The sequence below is a fragment of the Thamnophis elegans genome, chromosome 11 (assembly GCF_009769535.1).
Source record: "Thamnophis elegans isolate rThaEle1 chromosome 11, rThaEle1.pri, whole genome shotgun sequence".
Classification (NCBI taxonomy): domain Eukaryota; kingdom Metazoa; phylum Chordata; class Lepidosauria; order Squamata; family Colubridae; genus Thamnophis; species Thamnophis elegans.
The window spans coordinates 50,689,000-50,714,509 of record NC_045551.1 but is presented as its reverse complement, the minus strand read 5'-3'; positions in this window follow the sequence as shown (position 1 = coordinate 50,714,509).

The following is a 25,510-nucleotide window of genomic DNA, read 5'->3' as shown; positions in this document are numbered from 1 at the left end:
AAATCTATCCAATAATTGATGCTAAGATAACCATATTAGTAGGTATTTCAATATAGATTGTAATAATCATTTGGCAGGAAGGTCTGCTGAAATTAGTTGGAGTTACACATGGGGTTATATTGTACATTGCTTAAAGCTCAGCCTATGAAGAACATATCAACCTAATTAATTGTAAAATAATTAGATTTGCATGAAACTAAAAACAAACTATCATCAACCTCATTGAAATTTTCTGTCCAATTAATGAGAACACCAACCAACATCAAGGGTGATCATAGATAATTGTCCCCTAGTGATTTAATTACCAAAAGAAATTTGTAACAAGGAGATTCACTGTTGTACTTACATTTCCTAGTAGAAAACAAATCATGACCATTGTTAAGGAAAAAATATTTTCCATCCAGAACCATCAACAAAAATATTATTTATAAACAATTGTCTTTATAAGCATAATCATATAAATTAATAAATACAATCATTCACTGCAAATCTTAATTCTACTCAAACTTAGACTTTTCATCTATTCAGTTACTCTAATATATGTAACATTTAATCATTCAAACAGTGTAATCCTTTATCAAAAATTCAGACAAAAATCTGTCAAAAACAGATCATGCCAGGGAACCTTACTACATTATTTAACAAAGTGACTAAATTAGTGGCCAGTGAAATGCTGTGGACATACTATAGTTTAGTAAGGTATTTGACAAAGTAGACCAAACCTACTTCTTGGTAAGATTGAAATTGGGATAGATAGCAATAGCAATAGAATAGCAGTTAGACTTATATACCGCTTCATAGGGCTTTCAGCCCTCTCTAAGCGGTTTACAGAGTCAGCATATTGCCCCCAACAACAATCCAGGTCCTCATTTCACCCACCTCGGAAGGATGGAAGGCTGAGTCAACCTTGAACCAGTGAGATTTGAACAGCCGAACTGCAGAACTTCAGTCAGCTGAAGTAGCCTGCAGTGCTGCACTCTAACCACTATGCCACCTCGCAGATAGCATTACCACTAGCTGGATTCGTAACTGCCTAACCAACTGCACTCTGTGTGTAGTCCTCAATGGAACTGCATTCTTGGAGTGAAGTATGCAAAAAGGAATCTCAAAGTTCTATTTTAAACCCAATACTCTTCAACATCACATACAATTTAGATTAGGCCATAGAAGAGAAATTCATCAAATTTGCAAATGACACCAAGCTGGGCGGAACCAACACATTAGAAGATAGGCTCAAGATCCAGAAGGATCTTGATAGACTTGAACACTGGGTTCTAGACAACAGAGACAAAAGTAAGGTTCTACACTTAGGCAAGAAAAAAAGCAAGGTATAGAATAGGTGGCACCTGGCTCAACAGTAGTAACTGTGAGAGGGATCTAGGAATCCTAGTGGACCACTGTACAAGCCAGGAGTGTGCAGCAGCTGCCAAAAAGCCAATGAAATTCCAGGTGGCCTCAATAGAGAGATACTATCAAAATCACATGAAGGTATAGCACCACTTTAAACTGCACTGGTAATATCATACTTGGAATACTGCATCCGGTTTTGGTCATCACAATACAAAGAGAATGTTGAGACTTTAGAAAGAGTGAGTGCAGAGAAGAACAAAGACAATAAGGGCTCTAGAGGCTAAAACTATGATGGATGATTGAAGAAACTAGATATGTCTAGTCTAACAAAGAGAAGGAATGGGGTGATAGCAGTCTTTCAATATTTGAGGGACTCTCATGGTGGGGAAGACAGCAAGTAACGTTTGAAAGATCATCAGAGAGATCCAACCTAGAATTAAGAAGGATTTTCTTTTCAATGAGAACAATTAATCAATGGAACAGCTTGCCCTCAGAATTTGTGGAAGCTACATCATCACAAGTTTTTGAAGAGATTGGATAACCATTCGTTCGGAAACATATAAGGTCCCCTCCAAGATCCCTTCGAATTCTGTTTTTCTAGAATTTAGTTGTACTGCCCATTAGCAAAGTATTTAATGACCCGGTAGATCTTTTATTTATCAGATATAAATTAGTATAAGAACCTACTGATAGGATCTGATACACGTCAGGACCTGGGGCATTTCACAAAATAATAAGCAGTAATTATTAGGAAACTCTGACAATAGGGCCATCTGCAGATAAAATGAAAATCCAATTTCACCACTAATTTGATTTTTTGAACCCCTCTGTGGATATCCTATTATACATCCTCTCCCGCTCAGATTCTGAATTGTCTCTTTAGGTGTTACCATTGATTCACTCATAGAATTATTCTCTGTATTGATTTTAAAGCCTTGTTTCCATTTTGTGATAGTGAATTCCACACGATCATTACTTTTTGTAGTTAGAAAAACCTCACTTGTTCTGCCTTCTTTCATCTGCTATCAATCAAATGTGTACAACAGGGAACACAGGTTAGGTGTACTGCTGTTTCGTATGAAATTAAGATCAACATATACTAAATGCTGTTCAATATTATGAGACTTTCTTGTATGGTAATGCTAGCTGTTGTTGTTACAAAATTACCAGATGTTGCCAATACCCTTTTTGCTTTAACATAAATTCTCAGATGGGATAACAGAGCACCTGAATAGATGGCAACATCTGGTAAGATGATTCTAACTCTCCTAAAGGATTTTCTGCTGGAGTGAAAAAAGAATATGAAATGGAGGTACTTATTATTTTTGGTATAATCTTTCATGTCTGAAATTCAGCAATTGTCCGTTTGCAATATTGTTTTGTAAGAACAAGATTAAATTTGGACTGAAATCCACAGGTTTTTTTTATGTGTGTGGCAGTGATGGGATTCAATTTTTTTTACTACCAGTTCTGTGGGTGCAGCTTGGTGGGCGTGGCATGGCTTGTGGGCATGGCATGATTTGGTTGGCATGGCAAGGGAAGGATACTGTAAAATCTCCATTCCCTCACCACTCCAGGGGAAGGTTAATGCAAAATTCCCATTTCCTCCTGATCAGCTGGGACTCAGGAGGCAGAGAATAGATAGGGGTAGGGCCAGTCAGAGGTGGTATTTACCGGTTCTCCGAACTACCAAAATTTACACTACCGATTCTCCAGAACTGGTCAGAACCTGCTGAATACGACCTCTGGTATGTGGTGGAATTTTGCTTTCATTAACATCTTTGTAATCTCAAAATATCTCATACTTGTATAAGTCCAGAAGGTTTCTTTGTAGATGGGAATGAAATGGGAGGACAGGCAGAAAGTCCATTCAGAACACATCATCTTGGGGGGAAGTGCCTTGTCATTCCCCAATTTTTATCCTAGCAGCCAAAAGATTGTTAATGTGCTTTTGTTCTGTAAGATGCTATTAAGGATCAAGACCATTTCCAGGCCATATATATAGATGGTTCTCCTGAAAAGCTTACTCTCAAAATAATCAGAAATAGGAAATAATTCAGTATTTGTATTTAATTATTTCATTGTATAGGATTATGTAAGGGTTAAGGCACTGAACTGAAAACTGGGAGATCATGAGTTCTAGTCTCTCCTCAGGCACAAAGCTGGGTGACTTTCGGTCAGTCATGTTCTCTCAGCCTAAGGAAGTAAGCAATGATAGATGACTTCAAAATTCTCATCAGAGGAGCCAGACAAAAACTGTCTCTCCCATAAACAATATGAGATGAAATTTACATGAGATATATTGCTGTGTGGATCAACAAGATTTGATTAAGTGTTGGAATTTCTGGATTTCTGGTGAAAAATGTGCTGCAAGATTCAGAGCTGTTGGCTGAGCAACTGGTGCTTCTTGATACATGATTAAAGTTGTTTACCAGTTATAAATATACAAAGATTGAAAACAAAGAAATATTTTTATTGTAAATATCAATTGGGGTTTTTTTTGGATACTTTATTTAACTTCCCTTTTAATTTTTGTAATATGTGTTTTCTTTTATGTTGTACGCCGCCCTGAGTCCTTGGGAGAAGGGAGGCATATAAATCCAATAAATCTAAACCTAAACCTAATATTATTACAAATGAAATCCAACAAGAAGAGGATATCTGGAAAAAAATGTGCCAGTTCTAGAAAGAATAACATCCAGTATCAGAAATAACAGAAAAGAGGCTGGTTGATCATTGTTCATTTATAATATGAAACAAGATAATCATAGAAGCAGAATTGGATAAACTGCAAAGGTCTGTCCAAAGCCAGGACATTGAAGCCTTACTAGAAGGAACTCAAACTGTAGTGAAAAACCAGATTGTGTTGGCAGTAGAGGAAAACAGCATAGCTAATAATTTTTTTTTCATTCCAAAACCAGACATCCTCTCCTCAACCTTCTCATCAGAAAGAACAAAGCCCTCTAACATAAAAAGAAAAGGAATTGAAACAAACACTTACTGAGGATCCAAAACAGCACAAAAATGACAGAATAATTGTCTGACTGACATTTGTTCAAAGAAACAGTTAGCATAAGTATTAAAAGATGCCAGTAAAGTAATATCAAATACAAGTACCAGCTCACTACAAGAAACAAACCAACTAATGTCCATCGTGGCTTCATTTATAATGGAAACCTGGGATGCAAAATCAACAAAGAAGAAAAAAAAGCGAAAGAATACCTGATCAAGAAATATTACCTAGAAACAAGGATAACCAAGGAAACATTGGAAATGACGGGGCAGCAAATAACTGGTATAGAAAATGTACAGATATAAAGCTTGAAGTGCAGTTGTGAATGCAACTATGGGACAAGCTGAAGAAATAAAATAGAATGCAGCCTGGCTAGAAGACTTTTTAAGAATAAAAAAAGGAGCTGAAATTAAAAATAAACTTGTAGTAAGAAGGCGTGGTCAGCACCAGGTGATATTGAATTGCATGGTTTTGGGTTGAAACATGTAACTGGTCTATACCCACTCATCGCCAAGCAGTTTAACAACATAACTGCAAGGAGATGAAACTGAAGATTGGTTAACATCTGACCAAACCTTACCTGGAAATGAAAGATTCAACAAAAGGGATAGTACCAGTCAACTAAAGGCTAATTGCCTGCTTATCAAAAGCTTTCAAACTGCTGGTTAGTATCGTAGTTGATGCATCCAACAGCATCTACTGTAGTTGAAAACAAGTTCATTCCTGAGCAGAAGGGAAGCTACCCAAACAGCAGAGGTACAGATGATCAGCTCCTAACTTACAAGATAGCTTTGTAAAACTGTAAGAAAAAGATCAACTTGAAAGTAGCTTCAATTGATTAGAAGAAGGCATTCGACTCCTCACATTATTGGGTATTCAAGATAATCAATTAGAAATAACAGGAATCAATATCTCCCTATCTCAGGTCCTTGGAAAGACTCAGTAGATGGATAAAAATGCTAAACCAAGTCTAAACTTCTGTCTGAGTGTACAAGCAACCATAATAAGAATAGTATATTTTAAGGAAATAAAAATTAATATTTCTGCCAGTGAAAATTAGGAGTTGATCAATTTCAGGGGGAAAAGATATACATACATACATACATACATACATACATACATACATGTGTGTGCACGCGCATGCACACATATATTTTAAGATTTTTACTTAGTCATCTATGATTGTAAATTTTAAATGTTTTTAAGTTCTTCTTCTTTATTAATTTTTTCCCAACTAAGGAAGAAAAAAACAAACTAAGGAGCTTTGCTATAGGCAGACAAAAGTTCTGTAGTCAAACTTCTGTAGAACAAGAGTGACATCAAGTGGACATTTTTCCAGTCTTCCCATTGAGTGAAGGGAAGGTTTATGACCTTGGTCAAACTAAAAAATAATATAGGGTTTGCTGAGTTGATATTTGACAAGGGCCATTTGGAAATTCCAAGGCTGTAGACTCAACTCCAAAGTTGAGAGGGAAATCTTCCAGTAAAATGGCAATGATAAACTACCTTATTTACCAGGTAAACTGTATGGATATATTTACATATGTCATCATAGGTCACCTTTACCAACTTAATCTCAGTCATTTACCCACTAGTTAAGTAGATTGCTTAGATTGTATGTATGTATGTATGTATGTATGTATGTATGCATGTATGTACATGTGTATATATTGTGTTGCATTTGTGCTGATAAATAAATAAAGGGAGACTATATTTGGGCATACCAGGGGTTGTGACACAATATGTATGTATGTATGTATGTATGTATGTATGTAGTATGTATGTTGTGTTGTTTGTTTGTTTGTTTTTATTATATTTATACATTACTCAATCAAACCAACTTGAAACAGTTTAAAGTGAAAATAAACCAAACATACAATGAAATCCCATTCAGAGATAAAACCAATAGAACAAGTCACAGTATTATCCCAGCAAACTTGAAATCCCTCTGGTTGAGTAGCATCTTTGCCACTTTCCCAAGTAATTTGCGAACAGGACTTTTGCAGTAAGGCTTCCACTGGATTGAGTAACCATAGACCTATTCGTGTCTCCATTCTTCTTATCTTTGATAAGCCGGATAGAGAGAAATCCCCATCCAATATGCATAAGTCCTTTAATTAGGATGACAGTTTTGTACTGATTTTTCATGGAACTTAGCCATATAGGGTTCAGTACAGTAGGCTAAATCTGACACTTTGAACCAGGATAAAGTATTGGAAGCCAAAGCAAGATCCAAAATGCAGGTATAATTGAAGTAGCTTTCATCTATAAACAAACACATTGTTCTTTATACAATCCAAGTTGTAGTATTTGTCTCAGTATCTGTCTGAGTAGTTTTAGATTTAACCTTCAGAGCCTCCTTGTTGCTGTTCTGTGCACACTTCTTAACATCTCAGCATCTTTTTTGCATCATGGTATCTAAAGAGAAGAACACTATGAGTCACAAGAAAGTTATATTCATATGCTAAGAAACATTGCATAACTAAAGGAAAAAATATATAATTGGGTGATAGAAGTAGATGGGACAAGTGATATAAAAATGTATAAATAATCTGGTACTATTCTTAATACCATAGGGACGTAATGGCTCAGTGGCTAACACAGAAAGATCGGCAGTTTGGTGGTTTGAATCCCTAGCGCCACATAACGGGGTGAGCTCCCGTTACTTATCCCAGCTTTTGCCAACCTACCAGTTCAAAAGCATGTAAAAATACAAGTAGAAAATAGATACCACTTTGGTGGGAAGGTAACAGCCTTCCATGCGCCTTCGGCATTTAGTTGTACTGGCCACATAACCATGGAGATGTCTTTGGACAGTGCTGGCTCTTCAGTTTTGAAATTGAGATGAGCATCACCCCCTAGAGTCAGGAATGACTAGCACATATGTGCAAGGGAAACCATTACCTTATTCCTAATACCATAGTAAAAAGAGATAATACATCTAAACAAAAGAGAGAGAAAAAACATTTAGAGGAAAAAAATGACTAAGTCTAGTGTATCTGGGCTGTATGAGCACTAGATGGCAGCAAAGAGTTATAGAAAATTCTCACTCTTGGCCACTAGCTAGTGTTGATCTGAATTTTTGCAACTCTACCTGTCTGTAAAATATACAGATGAGAAAAAGAATGATATGGAATTCAGCAATGTATCCTCTTATTATATGCTGGTCACAGCTCAAGGCCAGTGGTGTTTGTTCCCTCCCTGTCAGAAGGCACACAATATGAAGAAAAACTGCATGTAACTCCCACAAAAATATTGCTCCTAATTGTGATTTATAACAAACCAGGAGGCAGGTATACGTGGCATCATCAGGTTAATTATATGTAATTTCTATAAACTAGATTTAATTAATATGTATTCAGTTAAATGAAGCAATTTTTTTTATCTTGGTCCAACCCATTATTTTTTTGTTGAATAAAACTCTTTCCAAAAGTGGCAGTAGTGTCAAATATAACTTTCGACCCAAAATATAATTACACATTCTTCATTTCTGCCCATTCATCTGACTGGAAATGAATTATACCAGAGGTGTCAAACTCATGTCATCATGGCATCATCATGTGATATATCAGGACTTCCCCCCCCCTTTGTTAAACCAGGTGTGGGCGTGGCCAGCACGTGATGTGATATATCAGGATTTTTTCCCCCTTTGCTAAACCAGGGAGTTTGACAGCCTTCAATTTTACCCTTAATTATCAATTACGATATACAGACATTTCAAAATGAGATGTAGTATTACTAGGAAGCATAGTTAGCATGATTTTGTTTTTCTGGTATTACTCAAATTAATTGTTGTGGCCGGACAGAGAGCAGTGTGTACTGGTTACGCATGAACCCATGTATTGCGGTCCGCCAGTGGCCAGCAGAGCTGGCAGCAGTATCAGACAGTGAGGTTGGGGAGGAACATGGGCCAGCCCTGTAGTCTGGGGAAGGCTCTGATGAGGGTTTTGTTTGGGAGGCTGAGAGTGGGACCAGAGCCATATGCCAGTTATCAGCTATCTTTAGAATCAGACACCAGTGAGGCAGACAAACAGCTGGAACCTGTTCCCAGGGTGTGCTTGTGCAGAGTTGCCAGATGAAGGGAACAGCTAAAGAACAGAGATTGACTTGGGAGTAAGGCCACAGGAGGAGGATGAATGGCCCCTCCCAGAGGAAATAAAAGAGCAGGGAAGGGGAGTGGAGCTTCCAGGATACAATTAGTTTGATTAATTGGATCGTGACTCTCTGAGGCTTCTTGCCAAGTTGTGCAGATATCAACCTGGCAGCTCTCTACTCCAGATAAGGTCTGTGACTGTAAATCCTCCCTTGAAAGACTTTGCTGGATGTGAATGAGCAGAATTCACAGTAAATTAATAAAAGGGTTTTTTTTGCTGGGACCAGGAGTTTGCTTCATGCTCTTGGGAAGCCTCGGTCAGAACATTAATAAACACATTAATACAATCCATTACATCACGTTTGGATCTGTAAATGAAGAGCAAACAAACAAAACCTACTACACAATCTGATTTTATATCTTCCATTTTAATTTGACACTCATTCTCTAAATTTTAAGATGTAGCCCAGTTTCTCTGGTCATTTCCCTCGACTTTCATTTCTCTTTCAGTAATGAATTTATTTTGTGAAAATGTAACCTTCAACTATGAGACTCAGCCAAGCAATATGATGGCTTGTTGTTGTTTTTTGTACCTTCCATTTGTTCAATTGCTCGTCATCTTTATTTAGCACTTTAAATCACAAGAAATTTACATTCTATGTTCAAAGCATTTCCTTTCCTCAAACATTTCCATCAAATAACTTTGATAGATAAGCTATTTGATGGATCAAAGTTATTTCTTTTATTTGATTTTTTTTCTCCACCCATTCTTCTTTCTGATTTGGGGGGGGGGGGATCATGCAATGTTACTATAAATAATGCAATATATGAGATTATACTTACTGTGACATTGAGATCCATAATTAACTCTAACCTAGAGCTTCTTTGTTGAAAAGGGGAAAAAGATTTTATATCCCAGATGCTTTGATTACATGTGTTAATGGATTAAGCATTAATTCTTTCATATTTCTAAATTATTAGACTTCAAGAAATCTGAATATTTATATTAGCTGGCAAATTTCACTCACACTATACATATTTTCTACAAGTGCCTGGGGGAGGGGAAACAAGGAAATAGACATTTATGATTAGTATATATTTGTATATTTGCCCACACAATGATACATGATTGGTTGCACAAGGTTGTTTTCAAAAGAAGGGAGGGAGGGAGGAAGGTTATTAGAAAAACTGTCATCTAGAATAGAAAATAGAATAGAATATAGACTAGACTAGACTAGACTAGACTAGACTAGGCTAGGCTAGGCTAGCTAGACTAGACTAGGCTAGACTAGACTAGACTAGGCTAGGCTAGGCTAGACTAGACTAGGCTAGACTAGACTGGACTGGACTGGACTGGAATGGACTGGACTGGAATGGAATGGAATGGAATGGAATTCTTGATTAGCCAAGTGTGATTGGACACAAAGAATTTGTCTTTGGTGCATAAGCTCTCAGTGTACATAAAATATATATGTGATAATCATGATCATAGTCATGATAAATACATTCATCATATAATACTTAGAAATAGTCATAGTACACTAATAATTATAAATTGAAATCAATAATCCTGAATCCAACATACTTGTGGGAGGACAAGTACATAGGTAATATCTGTGTGTAGATGCAGACAATATCTGTAGGGGGAAGGAATTGCCCAAGAAGCCAAGTGGATATCTGGTAAGCATAGTCCTGCTAACAACCTTTCTCAGGTCTGACTCACTTTCCATATAGCCCAAACTGTGCCCATTTGTGGATGATTCCTAAAAAAGTTTAAGCATATATCCATCTTCACCATCACCACCTTCATCACTTTAGCATAAAAGAATTGCTAAGAAATTACAAGTGGCATTGCTACAAACAATTTGCAGCAACACCATATCTAATGACAGATAGTATGTGTGTCTAGGGAAAAGATTCACAGACTCCATAGCTGTCCTAAAGTTTTTATCAGTTCAGCATAAAAACTGGTTAAAACCCATAGCTGGTGATACAGCTGGTGGGTGGATGTTAGCAATTGGATAGCAATAGCAGTTAGACTTATATACTGCTTCATAGGGCTTTCAGCCCTCTCTAAGCGGTTTACAGAGTCAGCATATCGCCCTCACAGTCTGTGTCCTCATTTCATCCACCTCGGAAGGATGAAAGGCTGAGTCAACCTTGAGCCGGTGAGATTAGAACCGATGAACTGCAGATAACAGTCAGCTGAAGTGGCCTGCAGTACTGCACCCTAACCACTGCGCCCCTCGGCTCCTCTTTGTGGATGCTCTTTGTGGACAGCATTCCATCCTTCAGATACTGCAAATGAAAAATATTCATTGTCTATTGTGGTATAAAAAGTCTGCCTTTTTACTCAATTTGTCTGTTATGCTTCATGGACCTATATTATAAGAAGTAAGAAAGAATAGGAAATTATTAAGGCATTCAGGTTTAGTGGGTGATTTACTCAATACACTTTGGAGGAACCCATTTAAAATGTTGAAATAATATCTGAAATAGCAACAAAAGCACTGATGCATGTCATTGAACGGCCTGATCCCGTACAAAACTAGGAGGACATAATTTTATGTTACATGTATGTAGTTCAGTAGCGGTGTCTCAGTGGCTAAGATGCTGAACTTGTCAATTAGAAAGGTCAGCAGTTTGGCGATTCGAATCCCTAGCGCCACGTAATGGAGTGGGCTACCATTACTTGTCCTAGCTTCTGCCAACCCAGCAGTTTGAAAGCACATAAAAAATGCAAGTAGAAAAATAGGAACCACCTTTGGTGAGAAGGTAACAGCGTTCCATGCACCATTGGCATTTAGTCATGCCAGCCATATGAGCATGGAGACATCTTCAGACAGCACTGGCTCTTTGGCTTTGAAATAGAGTTGAGTACCACCCTCTCTAGTCGGAATGACTAGCTCATATCTATGAGGGGAACCTTTACCTTTTATCTACTTTAGTATAAGCTCAAAGGGCAAATGGCATAGCAAAAGAAACTTTTTAAAAAAAATCATTAGAGAGAGAAAATATTCAAAAAGTGCATAAATACACTTAGCACGTCATGCCTATAGGGAATTTTCAAAGGTAACCTTGATTGGAATCTTGTAGCTTGTTCAGTGTTTTCAATTTTAGAAGAATGTATCTGCTAAACACATTAAGATTCTCAAAACCCAGATATTAAAATCCAAAGGAGGAGTAAAATGTTACTTGCTATGATAGAGGAAACACACACTATTTACACATTATGAAGTAGATTTAAAAAGACTTATGGGATCTTCCAGTTATGGTTGAGATCATATTGAAATCTGTTCTCATTACTCCATTATTTCAGAACAAGGTTAAATAACTCTAAATATACCATAAGTCATTAGGGGAGGAATGATGTAAGTCTTCCAATCAAGGGAGACCAGAATGGAAGCTAAGAGAAGGTGAGAATAGCAATAGAAATGGAGAGAAATAGCAATAGCACTTAGACATATACTACTTTCCAGGCCTCTCTAAGTGGTTTACAAAGTCAGCATATTGCCCCCAACAATCTGGGTCTTCATTTTACCAACCTTGGAAGGATGGAAGGCAGAGTCAACCTTGAGCCTGGTGAGATTCGATCTGCCAAATTGCAGACAGCCGGTGATTAGCAGAAGTAGCCTGCAGTACTGCACTCTAACCACTGCACCGCCGCAGCTGAGAGAAGATCCCTTCTCTCATTCTCTAATGTTCCTAGTGGACACTAAACTAAAGGAACTCCATAGGGATAGTCAATCTATAGCCTCTTGGACTACACATCATGGGTCCATAGCATCTGAAGATACGTACTACATTTGGCAGCAAATATCCATTTCCATTCACAAAGTGAAACAGCCAAAGGTCACCCATTTGCTGTAGAATTTTGATGACAGAACCTTCAGGCATTTGGTGAGATCTAGATATTTTTTGGGAGACTGCTGGCTGCCAGCAATTTGGCAGTTCGATTCTCACTGGCTCAAGGTTGACCCAGCTTTCCATCCTTCTGAGGTCAGTAATATGAGGACCCAAATTGTTGGGGAAAATACGTTGACTTTTTTAACTGCTTAGAGAGGGCTATAAAGCACTGTGAAGCAGTATAAATCTAAGTGCTATTGTTATTTCAGTAACATCCCAACTCTCTTTGGCTGGTCTAAGGAACAGCCCTTGACCCTGGAAAATTCCACTCATGATCGACTGTGTGTATTTCCATACCCGTATTTTCATGACCAAAAGCCGCACCGGATTATAAGCCGCAGTATCAATTAACGTTAATTTTTCAAACTTTTTCCACATATAAAGCGCACCGGGTTATAAGCCGCACATTTCCCGACGCTTCTGGACATCTGTTGCAGTCGCGAGGAGGAGCGGAGAAGAGCGCGGAGGTTCTTGGCGTCCAGGAAGCCGGGAAAGCAGTTAGGAGAGGCGCACGGCTTGGTTTCTCCTCCCTGGACGTCGCAGCAGCAGCCCCAAACTCACCGATCTCAGTGTTTTTCGCATCGGGGTTGCTGCAAGAGCATGCCCCGATGCGAAAAACACAGAGTTCGGTGCGCTTGGGGCTGCTGCTGCGACGTCCAGGGAGGAGAAACCAAGCCGTGCGCCTCTCCTAACTGCTTTCCCGGCTTCCTGGAGCGCCAAGAACCTCCGCGCTGTTCTCCGCACTCTCCTCGGCTCCTCACAACTGCAATAGACGTCCAGAAGCGGCAGGGGCTATCGAGCTGGAAATCCAATCCCCATTAGCCCCAAAAGCCGCTTCTGGACATCTATTGCAGTCGTGAGGAGCGGAGAAGAGCGCGGAGGTTCTTGCCGCTCCAGGAAGCCGGGAAAGCAGCTGGGGGAGGCGCACGGCTTGGTTTCTCCTCCCTGGACATCGCAGCAGCAGCCCCAAACTCACCAAACTCTGTGTTTTTCGCATCGGGGCATGCTCTTGCAGCACACCCCGATGCGAAAAACACTGAGATCGGTGAGTTTGGGGCTGCTGCTGCGACGTCCAGGGAGGAGAAACCAAGCCGTGCGCCTCTCCTAACTGCTTTCCCGGCTTCCTGGAGCGCCAAGAACCTCCGTGCTGTTCTCCGCACTCTCCTCGGCTCCTCACAACTGCAATAGACATCCAGAAGCAGCAGGGGCTATCGAGCTGGAAATCCAATCCCCATTAGCCCCAAAAGCCGCTTCTGGACATCTATTGCACTCGCGAGGCAGAGAAGAGCGCGGAGGTTCTTGGCGCTCCAGGGGGCCGCGAAAGCAGCTGGGAGATCTTTTTCCACATATAAAGCGCACCGGGTTATAAGCCGCACTGCCGGTTTTGGATCAAATTTTAGGATTTCAGTGCGGCTTATAGTCGTGAAAATACGGTACTTTTAATAAATAAAATTAATAATTTGTGCTTGCATTTTAGGGGTGTGCTTATACCAGACTTTCCAATGTTAAAGAAGTTATATTACCTGTTTTTGAAATATTTCATATGAATCAAATTACATTTTTAATATGATCACTCCCCCCCAAAAAATAAACAGTAATTGTTTAAATGTCTGGTGTGCAGAACTCTATGTATAAAAACAATACCCAATGGATTGTTGTATGTTTATTTAAATCATACAGCTAATTGAAATCCAATTCTTCCTCTTTATCAGTAAATTAATATTTTTGCCATGTATTCAGTATTAATTGTCTGGATATAACAGAATGTTAATGGTAATCTTTGAAAAACAATTTAGATAAAGGTACTGATTTAAGAACAGTTTGGGATGCAAGCAAAGCTTTCATTACAAGTTATTTTATGCAATAAAACAGTGAACTCAAAAGAAATAGAGAAAATGAAAGCTATTTTGGATGAGATAAAGGAAAAGATGATGGATTTAAAAAAAATCCAAAGAAGATAAGTATTTCTCAACAAATTAAACTTTTACAGTGATAGCTATCAAAGTTAATTAAAAGAAATGGAAATAAAAATGAACTATGTAAAGCAAAAACTGAAATCTTAGTTTGCAAACAAACCAGGGAATTGGTTGCATGTGAATTATAAAAGGAAAAGGAAATGTTGAAATTGCAAGAGGGAGATACTATATTAATGGATAATATGTTCATACAATAAAGCATTTCATCAATATTATTTCAGCATGTGCAATGTATAACTCTCTAGAGAAAATAGATGAATATCTAAAGAAGTATTATCATGAGTACAAAGGAATAGTGACAGATTATGAAAAGACATACCACACAACGCAGAATAATAGGGTTTGGAAGAGACCTTGGAAGTCTTCTAGCCAAGCCCTGTGCCCATGGCAGGATATCCTATATCTGTGATGGCAAACCTATGACACACATGCCACAGGTGACACTCAGAGCCCTCTCTGTAGGCAGAGCAGCCATTACCCCAGCTCAGCTCCACCATACGTGCCTCCCGTGGCCAGCTGATTTTGGGGTCTCTGCCGCACGTGCACAGAGGGCATGTAGGAGATGGATGTGCATGCATGGGGGGAGGCAGGTGACATGCATGTGCATGGGGAGGGCATGGGGACTCTGCAGCATGCCCCACCGATGGCCAGTTTTTGGTCCCAGGAGACTGCAGGGACACCTGCTAGTCCCAAAAAGGGGAATGGGAGTGGGCGCAGCTATGTGGGGGGGGAGTGGGAGCACGGGGTGCCTTGGGTGTATGTGCAGGAGTGTGGGGTGCGTGCAGGGGGTGGCGTGCTCATGGGGTGTTGTGCGCACATTGTATTATGGGTCTGGACATGCGTGCTTGCTTGTTGCACATGTGCATGCTTTTCAGCATGCAACAACAAAAAGGTTAACCATCACTGTCCTATATCATTCTGGACAAAGTCTCCAATGATAGAGCACCTACAGTTTCTAGAGGAAAGCCCTTTCACTAATTAATTCTTCTCATTGTCTGGAAATTTCTCCTTAGTTCTAGGTTGAATCTCTCTTTAATGATCACTTTCCTCTTGACTTGCTCTCAGGTGCTACATGATTTAGGACCTGGCTACCTGAGAGACCACCTCCTGCCACTTACCTCCCAACGACCAACAGATCGCACAAGTTGGGCCTCCTCCGGGTGCCGTCAACCGGACAATGCCGGCTGGCACCCCCCCAGGGGAGGGCCTTCTCTGTTTGCGCCGGCCCTGTGGAACGATCTACCCGTAGAGATCCGGACCCTCACCACTCTCCCAGCCTTCTGTAAAGCCATCAAGACCTGGCTGTTCCGGCAGTCCTGGGGCTGTTGATTGATATCCAGCCCCGCTTAGATGGAATGGATGATGTGGAATTTTAATATTGTATTTTCTATTTTTAAATTTTAAATGTTTCTTTTGTTTTGTTGTGAGCCACCCAGAGTCCCAATGGGAGTGGGCGGCATACAAATTTTATTAAACTCGAAACTTGAAACTTTGGACAATGGGTTGACCCCTTCTTCTTTGTTAAAAAACCCTCAAGTACAGTTCAGATTACTATCATATCATCCTTACCCCTTCTCTTCCTTAAACTAAACATACAGTACCTAGTAAAGAGAATTTTGCTAAATTGGTAAGATTACACTTCAGAGAAAATACAAATTGTTAATGGAGATCTAAAAAAAAACCAAAAAATACTTGAGATACAAAAAAGAAAAGAGAGGATGCCCACTATCTGCTTTCTTATTTATTCTGGCTCATATATGGATATCAGAAAATGACTAAAAAAATGAAGGGCTTTTGCAGATGATTTGGTGATCATTTTGGAAGAGCTCTTAAAGGGAACTGAAACATGAATGGGCAAATTAAAAGAATTTGGTGCACTAACTGGTTTCAAGAAGATGAACAGAAGATAAACATGTTAAAAAAATATGAAAATATAAGATCGAACAGAATTGATGAATAAAATGAGTTCCATGGTTGAAAAGAATATCTGGGTATCATTATGACATATATGAACTATATATTATTTCAAAATAACTATGATAAAAATGGAATGAAGTTTTAAAAAGACATGCTTATTTTTTGCATTTTTATTAATCAAATTTATACAGGTGCTCATGTAATCCAAGGTATCTTTGGATGGCACACATATAAAACTTACCCCAACAATAAATAATATTAAAAACAGAGATACAAATCCTAGGCAGAAAGGGAATAAAAATAACCAGTTTCACAATGTTAACATGAGATAAACTACAAGTATCATTGAAGGGGAAAATTTCTCTCAGATATATTTTTTTGTTTTTGTTTCAGACAATATCTGTTTTGACAAATGATACACTATGTAAGCAATGGCAGATGGCTATATCTAAATTTGTGTGGCAGGGAAAACATGAGTTAAATATAAGGTAGTTCAACATGCAAAGAAAGAGGAGGTTTGGGTTTTCTTGATTTGAGATTGTATTTTGCAGCATGGTGTTTGGTTTGAGTGAAATAGTGGGTGCTACTGAAAAATAAAAGAATAGAAATAGAAGAAATAGAAGGATATGAGCTGATTTGGGTGGCATGCATATTTATGATACTACAAAATCAAAGTTACTGCAGATTTTAAAAATAATTAGATGTGCCATATTGAGACATTAGAATAGATACAAATCTAGGCTGTTCCCAAAAACGTATTTTAGCCTTCAGCAAAAGAAGCATTTTATAGGCAACAAATAATAGGCAAATACAAATGGTAGAATAGAATCATTAAATAAAGAATGCAAAAGGAGGTGCAGAACAAAATGTGAATGGCAACAATATTTTTTATTTTATTTTAAAAAATTAAATAGAATTGTTAAATTGTCCCACAGCGAATTGGCCATGGTGAGTTGGCCACAGCAATTTGTATTTGGCAAGTTGTCCCATTCTCTGCTGAGATAGCTAAATTGACCTATTTGAAGAGAGAAAAGATATTATCTACATTAATTACTGACTGACGATCCCTTATGGACTTCTTTTATCTTCTAGTTTCCTTTTCTATTTCCTTTTCCTTTTTCCTTTCTTATACTTTTAGCTTTCCCTGTGTTTTCCTCTTTTTCTTTTCTTACTTTACCTTAGTTTTCATTCATTTTTACCTTCCTTTTAAAAATATTTCATAAAGATGAAAGAAATGTTAATCCTTTTCATGAAAAGATTGCAATTTTAGTTTTAGTTTAGTTTAGTTTAGTTTTATTAAACTTGTATGCCGCCCTATTCCCCGAGGGGACTCAGGGCGGCTAACAAACTAAATTAGGGAAAGGGGAAGTACAAAAAACAAGAAGACAAGACAAATACAAAAAACCAATTAAAAACTCGTCAACAGCTGCAACAATTCGAGTGGGGCTGGGAACTCATCAGCCCCAGGCCTGCCGGAACAGCCAGGTTTTAACGGCTTTGCGGAAAGCCTGAAGGGTGGCAAGGGTCTGAATCTCCACGGGGAGATCGTTCCAGAGGGCCGGAGCAGCCACAGAGAAGGTCCTCCCCAGGGGGTCGACAGTCGACACTGGCTAGTTGATGGAATCCGGAGGATTCCATCCTTAATTTTCCTTAATGTTCTCTTCTACACTCTAAAACAAAACCTGGGGCCAACTATTTATTCGTAAAAAAGTATATACACTGAATGTAGGGGACAAAATAACACAACAAAACCTACCATTTTAATCTGCTTTTGGAAATCTAATAGTCTAAAATTCTATATACCTGTCAGAAATGGGAACAATCTATACTCTTCTTCCTACCTACCAGATTACTCTGAACAGATTGAGCTCCCGTTACTTGTCCCAGCTTCTGCCAACTAGCAGCTCGAAAGCATGTAAAAATGCAAGTAGAAAAATAGGAACCACCTTTGGTGGGAAAGTAACAATGTTCTATGTGCCTTTGGCATTTAGTCATGCCGGCCACATGACCACAGAGACATCTTCGGACAGTGGTGGCTCTTTGGCTTTGAAACGGAGATGAGCGCCACTCCCTAGAGTTGGGAATGACTAGCACATATGTGCGAGGGGAACCTTTACCTTAATTGTGTGGAAAGAAAGCAAAATAAGGGTATGTCACCTCATTTCCCTCAATAGATTGGGTTTTAGAACAGGCAAAAGAGTTTTTAAAAATCCAACTTTAACTCAAGAAAATGAAGACTGTTTTACTCTATGTTGTGAATTTGAAGGATTCACTGTGAAGCATTAAATTGATCTGATTTAACAACTAGTGAGTACATCACTTTTACTTCTAGCTGAAGATTCTTGAACCTGGAACTTCTGACATGCAAAACATGTACATTGTAAGTGAAATATATCCAGTTTCTTACATAGGCTTTAGAGAAGTGTGGTATTATCAGATGTCATGGAACTTATTGCTTCTGCACAGTTATTGTTAGTTTCACTTTGGTGCATGTACAGATATGGTATGCATCACTCTCCTATCCTAAAAGCATGAGTGCTTCAAAGTAGTCTTCGAAAATAATAATATGGTAAAGGCTTCCAAACTCAAGAGGGGGTCTCAAATTCAAACTCAAGCAGGGGTCCCAAAGGTGCTTTTTCAAGAGGCAACTGGACTTTCTGTTTTTTCTTTGAAGGTGTTTTGCTTCTCATCCAAGAAGCAGCGTCTTCTAGTCCAATCCCCTGTTTAGGCAGGAAGCCCTACATCACTTCAGACAAGCGGTTATCCAATCTTTTCTTAAAATCTTCCAGCATTCACAACTTCTGGAGGCACGTTGTTCCACTGATTAATTGTCCTAACTGTCAGGAAATGTTTCCTTAGTCTAAGTTGCTTCTCTCCTTGATTAGTTTCCACCCATTGCTTCTTGTCCTGCCCTTAGGACAAGAATAGATTGACTTCCTCTTTTTGTGGCAGTCCCTGAGATATTGGAACACTGCTACCAAGTCATCCCTAGTCCTTCTTTTCATAAAACTAGACGTACCCAGTTCCAGCAACCATTCTTTATACATATGTTTTAACTTGGCAGCTTGCATGTTTTTATCTGTGGTTGCAATGTCCCTGGTGATCACACAATCATGTGATCATCTTTTGACCTTCTGCTAAGCAAATCAATGAGAAAGCCTGATCCAGTTAACAACTGTGTTGAGAAACGTCCTAAAAGGAGGCAACGTTCACTTAACAACTGTCTTGCTCAGCAACAAAAACTTTGGGCTCATACGTTCAGTACAGCCTGTAGCAGCAAATCAGTTCACATTTGAAGAGTACACACTCCATATGCAAATGAAAAGCTAGTGCCAACAATGCATTTTTTTAAAAAAAAAGATTGTCAGCAAATAATAGGAATGCAGCAGATTGAGAGAAATTACCTTATTTCTTAAAGGGAAAAGCAAATGTTCTGAATGGCAGGAGGAAAAGAAAGCATAAGAAGCACAGCAATTTTGTTAATTCAATCGTTTTCTCATTATGGAGTGGAAAAGCAAAATAAAACTAATCTAAGGATTCATTGCTTTGATGGTAACTCTTGTGGAATTTATGTGTTATGGGATGTAGGAATGCAGGCATGCATTTCCTAGTTCCAGATCAATGAAAATTCTTTTGAACTGTAGCACTTATGAAGTCTAGGATCTATTTATTGTCTTGTTACCTCATTAGCCAACCAGATAGCTTTAGGAAACCAATTAAAACTCAAATCAGTCCTAATGTTAAGACGAATTGCCTGAAGCTTTTCCCCTACGTAGATCTCAAGGAGTAATCCCCACTGAATACAGTGGGACTTATTTTCAAGTTATGTTTAATGAGAACAGAATAAATCAGATGTAAACCTTGATTCAAGCTGTCAGCATGATTATAAGCTGCATGTCAGCAAAGTGTAACAGGAGATAAATTTGACTAACATAGCCTTAGTTCTTATTCACATAAAACAATCTTCTTTGCAATTTGATAATTAATCTGCTCGCTAAAACCTCTGTTTTGCTTTGCTGCAATTGCTTTGCCTTTGTGTTTCTAATGAGTATGACTAGAGGAGATGCTTTTTTCAACAAAGACTTCTACACACTTTCTTGTAAGCTCTGTAAAAAGCCCCCAATGTGTTCATTATTGTGGAACTGGCAATACAAACACCATTATCCTCCTACTATCCTAACCTCTCTTTCCTGAAGAATTGCTTTTACTATCAAGCCCACTCCAAAATCCGAAGCACAAACCCTGGGGAATATTGCCTGGCCACCCACTGTTGAGAAATCAGCTAATAGTCCATGTTGTCATCTGGAATTAGACAAGTAAGTCTTGAGAATGTAGGCAAAGCCGAGTCTAAGGAGACAGTGAGAGAAACAGAAGGAACATAGGGGATATTTTCATTAAGCACCATTTTGCATCATCAACTGGACCAAATAGGATAACAATACTCTTATTCAAGAAACCGACATTAACCTACAACAATTTACTACTTCTCTATCTGCCACCTTCTCTATGCATCTGCCACCTGAGGCAGCCCTTTTGCCTGTGTTAATTTTTTCTAACTTTCTGATTTTTCTAAATATTAGATGTAGGTGGCAAATGTTTCATTTATCACATGGAGAATCAGCAGACACACTCATTTTATGCTTCTTATTATGAGAGTGGAAATACTGGATGAATTTATTGTATGTTTTGTAATGCTGGCTTTTAGAACTATAAAACAATCTTCTATGACTGCAGAATAATAGAGTTGGAAGGGACCTTGGAGGTCTTCTAATCCAACCCCTGCTCAAGCAGGAGACCCTATACCATTCCGGACAAGTGGCTGTCCAGTTTTCTTAAAAGCCTCCAGTGATGGAGCACCCATAACTACTGAAGACACGCCTTTCCACTGATTAATTGTTCTCACTCTTAGGAAGCTTCTCCTTAGTTCTAGGTTGCTTCTTTCTTTGATTCATTTCCATCCATTGTTTCTTGCTTTCGACTTATGCAAAGGCTGTTCCCATGGAGCAACTACAATTTCAGCCAGTTTTATTAATATTAATATGAGCCATAGTGGCCCGGTGGTTAGAGTGCAGTACTGCAGGCTATTTCTGTTGATCACTGGCTGCCAGCAGTTTGGCAGATCGAATCTCACCAGGCTCAAAGTTGACTCAGCCTTCCATCCTTCCAAGGTTGGTAAAATGAGAACTCAGATTGTTGGGGGCAAGAGGCTGACTCTGTAAATTGCTTAGAGAGGGCTGTAAAGCACTGTCAAGAAGTATATGTTTAAGTGATTGCTATTCTGTTTGGGCCCTATTTGTGTAGGGCCCAGGAAACAAAATAGCATGAGAGAGAGGGAGAAAATAATGCATTTTATAAGATGTGATATTATGTCACATCATGTGTAGCACATTTAAGAAACCAAGCCCTTATTCTATTCCTGCATCTTAATAAATTTGCATAGTTCTGTATCTGGCAAATAATGGTCATCTGGAAAATATAAATGGGGAAAATGTGACAGAATTGGTATGGCTTAACCTGGAGGTTACAAGAGCATAGTGGTGTCATTGTCTTTTATGTGTTCGGTTGTCAGTTCATGTGACGTTTTGGTTGGCAGCTGCAGTTTTTAGAATTCCAAGTTAATTTGGCCAACTTCCAAAATAAATAAGCTGATGCAAAAAAAAAACCATTTTAATGAACTTACCGTTTGATTTATAGGACAGTTCTTTTAAAGTTTAACACTTAAGAATAGTTTCATCACAGCGGATGAGATTAGTGTTACAGCCAAACTATAGATACATCTTGATAAACCTATAAAAAAGGGACACTTTCCTTTAATTACTGGATAAAAATCATAATTTATAGCTTGAGCTCTGCCAAAAGACTTTGTAACATTAGCAGCTATAGCTGTCTACATACAATTTTCACTTCCTCTTTTGATAAAAGAAAAAAAAATCACCTAGAATTGACTTTATGAATTCCACCCCAAATTACTTTTTACACTCTTTCATCCTAAAAATAAATCAATTCGGTCTGAACAAAACAAGTAAGATAATGTAATTGTTACAAGCTCTTCTTTGAATACCTGCAATTAACTTGTAAAGTTTGTGATTGCCTAGAAGTCTTTTTGTAATTATTTATTTGATGTTGCCTCTTTATTTGCAATTTTTACAGTAATTTATTCTCTGATCGATACATCCAAAGGGGAATGTAGTATTATCAATATAAAGCAACAGAAAAGGTGAGAAGAATTCAACACATAATCTAGAGATTTCTCAGGGAGAGGATTATCCCATCTTTACATTTCAAACCCCCACCGCCATAAAGCCTAAATAAAAGGAAACCAAAATAAAATAGAGTGGAGGTCTAAACACCTTAGCAACAAATCATAAATATCTACAAGAAGAAAACAACCTTAGAGAGGTGATTTCAGAAAACACCATTGCACAAGAGAAGGCACCAATTTTTTTCTTTTTTTAAAAAAACCCTCTTTCATTCCTATATCCAACTATGTGTCTCCTTGTTACAGACACCATAGTGGGACAGGCACTTCTTTAGGTAATTTTGCCCCAAGCTTTGTAGATCTATTAAGAATAAAGGCAACACATCAAAAAGAATCCAGAAGTGGCTTAGCAATCTTATCAGAAGATAAAGAATCCAGATAATAGGATCATCACCATTCTCCATTTCAATTAATTGTCTAACTGTCTTTACTTTGGACTCAAGGAAAATTCAGTCTACATAGACAAACCCCTGTAATGTGTTATCAGCATTTTTGCCTGTTCTAATGTTTAAAGTACAGTAGTATCAAGTTTGCTGCTCAAAAGAAAACAGGAGCCCTGCATTTTAATAAATTTCCGAGCCGATGCTACACAAGGGTCAACATGTTTTCTCTACTGTTGCGACTACTTTGTCCCTCATTTATCAGAGGCCTTCATCTTCTGAATGATGCTTTGGCATTCTCGGGGTGATTTAATGTTTCCTTTCATATTTCTTGTTGTGATGTTGGAAAGCTCCTTTTATTGTAACAAGAAGACAGAAGGGTTTCTTCTGCCTATAAACATTTCTTCATCACTCTGCCAGCCTCAATAAATGCCTGATCCTTTTGATAGCCACTGGAGAAGTTCTGTTGGAGGCTAATATCAGAAACAATTGTACAGTGGAGAGTCCTCAGCCATTAGGAGCATAACCCCCAGCCACTTATAATTAAACTTAAAATAAGAACTACCATATATGAGAATGTAGTTTACATCCTATCAAACTAAATGAGAATTGTGACAAATTTGCAGAATGAATTTCTAGCATGTTACCTGTGTCTATTGCTTCTTGATCAAAGCCAAGAAAAGTACACATTCCCCGACAGGGCTGAGGTGGGTGATGAGTGGGTGGTGGTTCCAGGGCAAGGCGAAGCGGGGGAATGGCGCATTCTGTGACCCGGTGAGGTGGCGGTGGCTCCAGTGACTTGGAGAATGGTTGCATCCCTGGGCCCCAGCCTCTGATCCAAGATGAAGGGTGATTGGGTGGCATGCATTGGTTACCTTGGGGAGCTGAACAGGTGAGGTGATTAGTTGGGCCACATGGTGAAGGCAAAATAATAGGGAGGGGGCGGGGTGAGCAGTCAGAAGGGTGAGCGGTGACCAGGCAAGTGAGCAGGGATGGGCCAGGACAACCAGGGGTGGTTTTTATCGGTTGAGCAAACCATTCTATCATCTCTACCAGTTACCTGAACTAATCCAACCGGTCGAATTTCACCCTTGCTTGGGGAGCCAAGGGACGTGACTAGAGAGTGTGGTCAGCTTGATGTCACTCATCGAGGCTCCATTTTGGCCCGACGGCCTCCTGCAGCCCTCTGTCACTGAAAATTGAGCTCAGGGAGACCATGTGTGGCCCGCCTTGGCTTCGTTTTCCCTGGCAGAGGCACTGTGGGCCAGTCCTTCACTCTTTCCAGGGTGGCCCCAGAGGCCAGACCCAAGCACCCATATCTAGCCTACAGGCTTCAAGTTTGACACCCCTAGATTAGAAGACGGAGAACTTGAGCCCTATCCAACAATCCCTTATATAGGAAAACCTTGCCTTTGTTAACCAAAGCATGTGAAAGAGTGCTGCCCTCTAGGAATTCCCAGATGGTGAAACTAGTCAGTTTTCCAAAAGGGAACACTCTTGCTCATTCTGCTGTTTCTGGTTATTAACATTGTAGGTGGAAGTGGAAATCTGTTGGGGAAAATATAACCTTTTGTTATTTAATTAGGAGGCTGCCTGACATCCTAGAGGAAATGTTCACCTGAATAGGCCAATGCCTCCTGCTACATTTTAATCTTTATGTTGAGCCCATTGCTATGTTTAACCTTTTGTCCTGATAAATAGTGGGAAGACTCTGTGGGCAGAAGGAGAATGAATGGTGAGAGAGTTTCATTCCTTCCACAATGATGTCTTCCTCTGAAGTCTCTGGATAGAAGAGAGACCGGAATATGAGTTTCACTTCATTTCTAAGAATGACTAAATATCTGATCATCAAATACCAAAAAGAAACAAAAACAAAACAAAGCCCTAAAAGGAGTACATAAAAAAGCAACAAAGATGAGCCAGAGGCTAAATCCTATGAAGAATGGGTAAAGGAATTGGGCATCTTTAGCCTAATATACAGAAGTACTGAATGGCTCAGTGGCTAAGACGCTGAGCTTGTCGATCAGAAAGGTCGGCAGTTTGGCGGTTCGATCCCTAGTGCTCCGTAACAGAGTAAGCTCCCATTACTTGTCCCAGCTTCACCAACCTAGCAGTTTGAAAGCATGTAAAAATGCAAGTAGAAAAATAGGGACCACCTTTGGTGGGAAGGTAACAACATTCCATGAACCTTCACCATTTAGTCATGCCAACCACATGACCACAGAGACCTCTTCGGACAGTGCTGGCTCTTCGGCTTTGATACGGAGATGATCACTGCCCCATAGAGTCAGGAACAACTAGACATATGTCTGAGGGAAACCTTTACCTTTTGCAGAAGACTGAGGGAGGACAGCTATCTTCCAATACTTGAGGGCTATTATAGGGAGGATGGCATCAATTTATTATCTATACACCTGATGGTAAGCACAAGAAACAATCATCAGAGGGAGAGAGATCCAACCTGGATATAAAAAGGTATTTTCTAATAGTGAGAACTATTAATCTGGGTGTTCTATGACTGGAGGTTTGAAGAACAGATTGGACAACTATTTGTTTGAAATGGTATGAAAATTCCTGTTTGGGATGGGCTAGAATACCTCCAATGTGCCTTTCAAT